We start from the raw sequence: 10,540 nt of genomic DNA on the forward strand, positions 1-10,540 counted from the left end.
ACTGGACCCCTAACGGACCAACAAAGGCTGACTACCGTTCTCACAATAAACACAAAACCGCTCAAAACAAGAGTAATAATAAAACATCAAAAAAAAAAAAAAAAAAAAAATACCCCAATTTATAATCCTAACCTGACAGACAAATCCCCCCAACCTCCACCGCTTACCAAATGAGCCACAGTTCCGGCCGGAAACCGCGACTCTCATCAGGGAAAGGAGAAGTTGACCGTCAGAACTAAACATAGAACATCCCTCCCAAAAAAATGACATTGTCTCTTCCATAACATTGAGTCCCAGTGTCCATCGCTCAGCCCCCCTTCCATGCCCACGCCATAGTCTCCTCACCGTATTGCCAAAAGTCACATTTTGCCAATACAGCAACCACCACGCCACACCTCCAGTCCTCGTAGAAGCATGTCCCCATGCCTGGACGGGAGGCGCTGGTACCGACCTCACCACGTGTCCCCCCATCTTCGACGGGAGGTGCCCATCTTGCCCACTGCGTTAGCCCCCCCCTTTGTCCCTCCAGTCCCCAGAACCGATCCCCAGACCACTTCTTCTCAATGCTTCCTCAGGCTCAGAACCGACACTCTGCCGATGCCCCTTCCCATTCCGGTTTGACCAGGACCACAAGTAAAATAAACAAAAAATAATAAAAAAATAAAAAAACAATGCAATGATTTTCAATGGTTGCAATCTCTATGCCGAAGGATCATTAGAAAATCAGACTAAAAGTCCTAGTTAAAGGAATAAACCAACAAAACTGCACTCAGACCATCCCCCGTCACTCTTAAAGGAAAGAACCAACAAAAAGAAAATGTCCCTACCTCACCATACCCCTAATCCTCTATCCCCTCGTCTCCCTCTAAGGCAGCATAAAGCTGAGGATATGGCCCGATTTGTGGCTCAATCTCTTTCTGTCCCACCATCAGCATTTGGCTCGTTACGTGTGAAGTTACCAGCCTACCCAAGAGAGGCATACCACAACAGAAAAGGAGAACCAATATCAACCCTGCCACCCCAATGGATATCCCCGTCTGCATCACTATGCTTCCCCACTGTCCCAATCTTTCCAACACCCCACTCCCCCACCATTCTTCATTCCGGCCAGAATTCCCCCTCAACTCCTCCCTCAAATCCTTCAGCTTAGATACCGCTGCTGATTGTAAAACAAATAGTTGATCCACCCGGTGTTCTTATTGACCGATATCCATGGCAGAATAGACTCAAACCCTGCCGCAATCTCATTCTTAGCCATGAACTCGGCTGGAATGCCCCTTGGCTGTCCTATGCTGTCCAGATACACCCTTGGGTCTGCCTTGTAGCTACGCTTCGTTCGAGAGATAGGAGACTCAGAAGGTCCTTCCGTCACTGATAATGGTAGGACCACCATTGGCATGATCGCCTGAACCCGGGCACATCTACCTGACCAATCTAAAGGAAGTGTATTCCTCAACCTCCTACCGCCGCAGAGCCAGTATTGGTCCGCCAGTGCCATATCCTGGACATGAAAAGGGCAAGCTACAGGCCGTGGGTTGGTATCCACTCCCTTTAACACGACCCCGTGTCCACACTTTCCTTCTTTCGTGCAGTTAGTCGTGATGCTCCAAATAGTAGTGCACCGCCCCTCTGCCACCTCCCCTACATCCCGGGTCCCCTCCTTTTGCAAGCACTCGAAATCCTTGGTCAGCCATAGTTTGACACCTCTGGGTATTGGCAACCCCGTCGCTACCCCCTGCACACGTACATCCAATTTCCTACAACGTTCCCGCATAGTGACATCCTTGAAATCCGTGACGTTTCCTGCCGCCTTAAAACGACTAGAGCCGAGAAACCCCAAACACTCTGCCTCGCACCAAGGGCGACTATTATGGGGCCCCTCCCATGCCTCTGCGTCCCTGTCACACTGAGCCCAACTGAACTTCGTGCCCTTCACCAGCAGCCTATCCGGACGTGCCTTGGAGCAGACATAACAATCCTCTATCTGATTCTGCGCGCTCGTGTACTGGACCCACTTAAACCACTCATTCCCTAAAGCCGCCCTATACATCGGGTCAGCCTCCGGGTCTTCCTCGTCATAGTCATAGTCGCCCCCATCTTGTTCCCAGGAAGGAAGCAAACCCCTCAACCTGGCCCAGAGTGAGCCCACTGAGTCCCTCAACGTTCCGGCTGTCCTCTGGAACATATCCTGTCCCCCCACCTCTTCCGACTCAGTGTCCTTGACCTCCCTTTTTCCCCTCACCCCTGTCCCCTGTGATTGGTTCGGGACAGGCTCAACTCTCCTATCTACCCCCACAACCCGATCCTCGTTAGTATAATGGTAAGTATCCCCGCCTGTAACGGGGGAATGGTCAAAATCAAAAACATGCCCTTGCGGTCCTACGGGAAACACCCCGTTTGGTTGTAGTCTTATCTTCTCCCCCCCTTCCTCGATGGAGGGAAGAGGGGGCGCCTGATTCTGAGCCTGGTCATGAAAGCCTGCTGGTACTTGAGCCTGAGCGGGACCCCGTGGGACTCCTACCCACTCAAACCCGTCATCCTCAAGGACGGGTCGACCGTGACGGTTCTTAATGACGTCGTTGTGCCCGGCCGACCGTCCGCACACTGCTGCCAACATCTGCGGGAGCATCAGCAGGCACTGCACCTTCCAGTTGCCGTCTCGGACCCTCCATGTCGGGTTCTGCATAACTGCGATCGATTGTATCCCCCAAGAGATCGCCGCTGGCCTTTATGCAGTGATTGAAGTGGAACCAGGTCGCTGATCCTTTGACTTGGACTGCCGTTCCAGTCGATCGGATCACCTCGTACGGGCCCTCTCTCCGGGGTGATGACCACTTTCTCTTGTGGACCTTTACGAAGACCAAGTCCCCAGGGATCAGTCTCGGTTTGGTGGCTTCCTTCTCCGCCTCCTTCACCCCCTTTCTCTCCTTTCTCTGCTCCTGTCGAAACACAGCTTCATGTATTTTAGTCACTTGCTGAAGATATTTTTCCAGATCTTGCTCAAAAATATCTAATGCCGGGCCCCTAGCCAGGTGTCTAAATGGCGGTGCTGGCATGCTGCGGCCTGTAAGCATTTCATGCGGTGTTAGCTGTGTTTGGCGGTTTACGCTGCTTCTAATAGCCATCAGAGCAAGTGGCAAAGCATCAATCCAGTTAAGCTTAGTTTGCATACAGATTTTCAACAGTTTGTTTTTAATGACCAGATTGGCCCTTTCCACCTTCCCCTGCGACCCGGGACTATAGACACAGGAAAGGCGCTGTCTTATACCTAATTTCTGCATCAGCCCTTTAACCACCTTGTCGATGAACTCGCGGCCATTATCGCTTTGTAATATCGTGGGAATTCCAAATCTCGGAATGACCTCGCGACACAGGAACTTGATCACTGTGTCCGCGTTCTTGTGTTTAGATGGAATGGCCTCAATCCAGCGACTAAAGCAGTCCTCTACTACCAGGAGGTATCGTTTGCCCTGCACTGGCGTTATCATGTCTGTATAGTCCATAATCAGATGTCTGAATGGTCCCTCAGGGAGGGGTGTGTAAGCCGCCACTGTCGGTACTCCTTTGCGCACATTGCCCTGTAAGCATGTTAAACACCTGGCTAGTGTAACGTCAATTTGTGCCTGAAGCTTTGGGGACCAAAATCCCATTTTCGTGATTCGTTTCAGGGTCTCTGCTCTTCCACAGTGATCAACACCATGAGCCTCAGGTATCACTAAGGACAGAAGATCGATGGAGGCGACTATCAAACCGTTATGACTCCTCCACAGACCATCTGCCCCCCTTACAGCCCCCCTCTCCGTCCACGACTGTTTCTCGGCCTGCGTGGCTGAGTCCTGAAGATCACTCAAATTATCCTCAGTTACCTCAGTCGTCAGTTCGGCCGCAAACATCAGAACAGCCGTGGACGGCACCGCAGCCGCCGCCTTCGCGGCCTCGTCCGCCGCGTTGTTTCCCGTCGTCACAAAGGACAGGTCTTTTCTGTGTGCCTGGCACTTTACGATAGCAATGCTTTTGGGCAACTTTACAGCCTGAATAAGCGCCACAACCTGCTTGTGGTGAAGGATCGATGAGCCGTCCGATTTCTTAAAGCCTCTTGCCTTCCAAATGGCCGCGAATAGGTGGCATACGCCATGCGCATACGCAGAGTCTGTAAAGATGTTAACCGTGCGATCTTTAGCTATTATGCATGCTTCTGTTAGTGCTATTAGTTCTGCAAGCTGGGCCGAACATGGTTGCATGCATTGTTCGGCCTTTCTTGTTAGTGTTTCTCCGTTAGGTTTGCACTGTACGACGGCGTATCCTGACCTTAAATTTTCCCCCTCCCGATAGCAGGACCCATCCACAAAAAGTGAGAGTTCTGCTATCGCGAGCGGGTCGACTCCCAAATCAGGACGGAGTTTCACGAAAGCCTGTACCTCCACCTCACACTCATGCGGTTGACCCTCGCTCGGGAGTGGTACCAGATCCGCCGGGTTACTGCCGTGGCATGTTTTTATCGTAACGTCCGAGTACTGCAGGAGCCTCATGTAAGCCTGTTGCCGTTGGCTGGTCAGAACAAATTTGCCTCTTTCAATCAAGTTTGCCAATTTGTGATGTGTCCAAATGCAAATGTCATATCCCATTGTCACGGCCGTTGCCTTCTCATACATCAAATGTGCTGCGGCCAGGGCCTGATAACAAGGTGGCAGACCCTGCTCTACCGGCGAAAGAGCTCTAGAGTAATATGCTATCGGTTGTTTTTTCCCACTCCCCCCCTGTGTTTGAGTCAGGACAGCTGTCGCATGCTGCGCTCTATGTGAGACAAATAGGTGGAAACACTTCTCATAATCCGGCAGCGCCAGGGCAGGGGCCTGTAACAACAGACACTTAATGTTTATGAACGCGTCCTCCCCCTCCTCGGTCCATGTCAAGGGAGCGCGAAGCTTGTCTGTACCCGCCTCTTTTATCATCATCCTCAACGGCGCTGTCGCTATCGTATAGTCCTCCACCCACTCAGAGCTGTACCCAGTCATCCCTAAAAATGTCATCATCTGTCGGACCGTCAATGGCCTAGGTGCCTTGGATACAGCTTCGAGCTGCGTGGGTGAGATGTTTTTTATGCCCTTTTGAATGACGCGAGACAAGTACTCAACTTTTGGCTGGCAGTACTGCAGTTTTGAACGGGATGCCTTGTGGCCTCCCACGGCCAATCCACTCAAAACTTTGATGGAGTCCTCATGGCACTGCTGACGTGTATCCGAGCAGACTAGAATGTCATCTGCATACAGTAAGACCGTGCTGAGTAGTGTGTCGCACACTCCTTGCAAGTCTTCCTTGAGCGCCTTCGAGAAGTAATGTGGCGAGTGCGCGAACCCTTGTGGCAACCGGGTGTAAGAGTATTGTTTCCCCCTGTGGGTAAAAGCAAACAGATACTGAGACTCTTTTTCCAATGGAACACTGAAGAATGCCTGCGTGAGATCAATGACCGTATAGTACTGCGAGCTACTCGGGATGTTTGTCAGGAGGGTGTGTGGATTAGCGACTTCCGCCTCTGGTCCAGACACCACGTCGTTCACCGCCCTCAAATCGTGTACCAGTCTGTACCTAGCCCTGTCCGCCTTTAGCACTGGGTGGATAGGTGTATTACATCTGGATTTGAAAGGGACGAGCACTCCCCCCTTTAACAGTCCCTCAATCTGATGTGATATAGCTTCCTCCGACTCTGGCTTCATTGTATACTGTCTGATAAAGGGTGGTCTACAACCCTTCTTTAACCTGACCTTCACTGGCTGTGCCGACAATATTAGACCCACATCTGTGTCGTGTTTTGACCACAACCGTTCCGGGGTGCGCGCCAACATGTCCTGTTCCAGCAAAGCATCCGCCTCTGGAATAACGCAAGGGTCTCCTGGTAATCTGATTACTTGCGGTTTTGCCAAAACTGAAAAGGAAATCATTATTTTTATGAAACTCCCATCTGCGCTGTTCCAAATTAGCGGAGATTCCGTGGAGACCCACCTTTGAGTCTCGGATTCCTGTATCATTGAACCTAGATGTTCGGATTCGTAACCAGGATTTATTCTCAGAGTGATGTGTGGGGCGGCGTCTCTTAGTCTATGTTGTTCCCGTAGATACTTACCCGTGTTAACCCTCAACGCCGCGCCCTGTCTCCCTACAATTATCGTAGATGAGTTAATCTGCACCTGCTCGGGCTGTCCCTGCAACCATGCCTTGTTCCTAACTAGGTCACTATTCGTCAAATATTGTAGTGTGCAATGTGCCTCCATGTTTGTTTGTCTAGACTGAGGCAGTTGGGTTTTCAGAAATGGCTCCCAGGGGGCACAGACCCTTTGCAGCTCTGCATCTATGTTGCCCAGCCAGAACACAGTGGCCTCTTTCTCCCCCGTCCCTTGTAGCATCATTTGGTACACGTCTTGTTCAATTTGAATCCCCTCAGGCGTACATAGGATTTTACAGCCTAGTTTACACATTGCATCTCGTCCCAAGAGATTGCGCGGGGTGCTGTCCGAAATTAATACAGGTATTGTTATGGTCTTGTTGTTATACGTCATAGAGATTGGATCTGATGTGGGTATTAATTGTGTTTTTCCCGAGAATCCGACCGTCCAAACATACTGTCCAGACTGGGGTAAGTGAGCGGCGTATTTTTGCTTTATGCAGGAAAAACCTGCTCCAGTGTCTGCCATCATCTCTGTTAATTTGCCCTCCACTAGGACCTGCAGAATAGGTTCTTGCTCAGCTCCCTTGGAAACCACAATCATTTGATTTCCCCCCGTCGCATTCTCTGGGCACCCCTAGTGATTACCCCCCTGGTTTCGGGGCCCTCCTGTCTCCCCCTGGTCGTGGGGCCCTTGTGACTCCCCCTGGCGCACGGGTCTTCCATACTCCGAGCCGGGACGGTATGGTTGCCTACATCTCATTTCCCTGTGTCCCTGCATGCCGCAGTTCCAACAGTGGAAACGGGGAAACTGTTGTTCGTTCCCCGGTCCCTGTGTAAACCGTGGGCCTGATTGCCCATTCCCTGCCTGCCGCCTGGACGCCTGGTTCTGTGAACTATAGCCATAGCTTCTCACTACCTGAGGTGCAGGCGGGGGTCCCTGGTCCTGCATGGGTGGAGAGGTAGCAGATGACACCATTACTGCCTGCAACCTCCTTTGGGGCTGCAGTTGTTGCTGAGTTAACTTCCTTGAGTCATTTCTATCCTGATCCCTGACTTTCTGCTCCTGAGCCCTTTGCTTCTCCACACTATGTGTTACATGTGCACAGAACAAAGGATAAGTCATGTCCATTAACCCCACCACGTCTTCCAGTCTATTCTTAACCACCTCTGGAAGCCCTCTCATCACACTTTCTCTAAACATCGCTCTCTGCAACGGGTCAATTTCTGGGTTGTGTCCTAGCTCACCTCTCCACTCCTTCAGTATTTTGTTCACATAGCACATGTTCACCGGCAATTGCGTGACATAAGGTGGGGATGTTGGTTTCCCTATATCCGTCTCTCTCTGATTTAGCGCTAAAGCTTCCTGCCTGTATGCTCTCCCCTTCTGGGCGTAGAGCTTCATTACCCCCAACTCTTCTGTCCTCTTTTTCAACCTCTTTTTGCTGCTGTCGCCTGGCTTGTGGTTACGAATCATTACATTCATCTCTTCGCATATGTCGAGATCAAAAGTACCTCCGGAAGGCCATTTTGTGTCCCCGGCCTTTGTACGCCTCTGCCAACGGACACCAACCTTGAGAATTAGGTTCTTTATCAACGGGTTCCGGTCTAACAGTATGTCCTCTGCTGTATGCATCGTTGTTTAGTGTGTATATGTGTTTATTGTGTTGTGTGTGTGTGTGTGTGGTTGTACTTCAGCTACTACTACTCTACAACTACCTACTACTCTACAACTACCACTCCAGGAACAACAGTTAACCTAGATCTACTCTCTACAACTACCACTCCAGGAACAACAGTTAACCTAGATCTCCTACTCTACAACTACCACTCCAGGAACAACAGTTAACCTAGATCTCCTACTCTACAACTACCACTCCAGGAACAACAGTTAACCTAGATCTACTACTCTCTACAACTACCACTCCAGGAACAACAGTTAACCTAGATCTCCTACTCTCCTACTCTACAACTACCACTCCAGGAACAACAGTTAACCTAGATCTACTACTCTCTACAACTACCACTCCAGGACACAGTTAACCTAGATCTACTACTACAACGCTACTACAACTCGGTGTGTGTGTATGTGTGTGACTGTGTGTGTGTGTGTGTGTGTGTGTGTGTGTGTATGTCGGTGTGTGTGTCTGTGTGTGTGTGTGTATGTGTGTATGTCGGTGTGTGTGTGTGTTTGTGTGTGATTGTGTGTGTGTGTGTGTGTGACTGTGTGTGTGTGACTGTGTGTATGTGCGTCACAACCCGCTGTCTACCGGGACACAGGAATGTGTGTGTGTTTGTGTGTGTGTCAGTGTGTGTGCGTCTGTGTGTGTGTGTGTGTGTGTGTCTTTGCTGTGTGTGTGTGTGTGTGTGACTGTGTGTGTGTGTGTGTGTGTGTGTGACTGTGTGTGTGCGTACTGTGTGTGTGTGCGTCACAACCCGCTGTCTACCGGGACACAGGAATGTGTGTCTGCGTGTGTGTGTCGGTGTGTGTGTGTCTGTGTGTGTGTGTGTGTGTGTGTGTCTGTGTGTGTGTGTGTGTGTGACTGTGTGTGTGTGTGTGTGTCTGTGTGTAGTGACTGTGTGTGTGTGTGTCTGTGTGTGTGTCGGTGTCACAACCCGCTGTCTACCGGGACACAGGAATGTGTGTGTGTGTGTGTGTGTGTGTCGGTGTGTGTGTGTGTGACTGTGTGTGTGTGTGTGTGTGTGTGTGTGTGTGTGACTGTGTGTGTGTGTGTGTCTGTGTGTAGTGACTGTGTGTGTGTGTGTCTGTGTGTGTGTCGGTGTCACAACCCGCTGTCTACCGGGACACAGGAATGTGTGTGTGTGTGTGTGTGTCGGTGTGTGTGTGTGTGTGTGACTGTGTGTGTGTGTGTGTGTGTGTGTGTGTGTGTGTGTCTGTGTGTGGTGACTGTGTGTGTGTGTGTGTGTGTCTGTGTGTGTGTGTGTGTGTGTGTGTGTGTGTGTGTGTGTGTGTGTGTCTGTGTGTGTGTGTGTGTGTGTGTGACTGTGTGTGTGTGCGTGTGTGTGACTGTGTGTGTGTGTGTGTGTGTGGTTGTGTGTGTGTGTGTGTGTGTGACTGTGTGTGTGTGTGTGTGTGTGTGTGTGTGTGTGTGACTGACTGTGTGTGTGTGTGTGTGTGTGTGTGTGTGTATGTATGTATGTCTACCACCAGGGAGAGAGAGAGAGAGAGAGAGAGAGAGAGAGAGAGAGAGAGAGAGAGAGAGAGAGAGAGAGAGAGAGAGAGAGAGAGAGAGAGAGAGATGGCTGTGAATGAATTGAAGGAGAAGGGAAGAAGGGCTTTTTATGCCATCAAAAGGAAAATTCCAATTGACATCCCAATTAGGACCTGGCTCAAAATTCTAAATTCCGTAATAAATCCAATAATATTATATGGCAGTGAAGTGTGGGGTCCATTAACTAACCAAGATTTCCCAAAATGGGAAAAACACCCATTAGAAGTACTGCATGCAGAATTGTGCAAAAACCTACTTAAGGTCCACAGACACACTGCCAATAATGCATGCAGGGCAGAACTCGGCCAATACCCCCTAATCATTCAAATTCAAAAGCGAGCCATAAAATTTTACACACACCTCCAATCAAGTGACCCCCACTCCTACCACTACAAAGCCCTTCAGAGCCAAGAGATGAACCCAGATAAGAGTCCCCTCTGCCAGCTAGTCAGAAATCTCTGCCCACAAATGCCTCAGGACAGATACCAAAAAATCTGGCCCAACCAAATAACCTCAAAACAAAAAGAAAACTATATAGAATATTGGAACAAATCAACCAAATCTCAAAGTAAATTAGAATTCTATTTGACCCTAAACAGAGAGTACACGGTGGCAGAATACCTGACCACTGTGAATGATATAAAATTAAGAAAGACATTGACACGGTACAGACTGAGTGGACATAGTCTAGCCATAGAAACAGGCCGTCACAGGCAGAACTGGCTGCCCAGAGAGGCCAGGCTGTGTTCACTTTGTCATCAGGGGGATGTTGAGACAGAACCTCACTTCCTACTATACTGTGAGAAATACAAGGATCTAAGAGAAGTTTTCTTTTATAAAATAAATAAAATTGATCCACAGTTTATCCATCTCCCTGATAATCAAAAGCTGTTATATATATGTGGGGAGAAAAGTCAGTGTACATATTAGCTGCAAAATATGTAGATGGTTGTCATACAATAAGAGAACAAGCCCTGTAAATACACGTATCTGGGTGGCTACATCTGTAAAATGACTACCCGATTGAATGATTATTTTGTAATTTAATATGTTTCTGTTGATTGTTTTACTTATTGCTAATATTATGGTATGTTTTATTGCTTAATAATATATATGTTTTTGTTTGTATATTGGACTTGATTTGGCA

Source organism: Notolepis coatsorum, assembly GCF_963971535.1.
Source record: "Notolepis coatsorum genome assembly, chromosome: 6".
In the NCBI taxonomy this organism is placed as follows: domain Eukaryota; kingdom Metazoa; phylum Chordata; class Actinopteri; order Aulopiformes; family Paralepididae; genus Notolepis; species Notolepis coatsorum.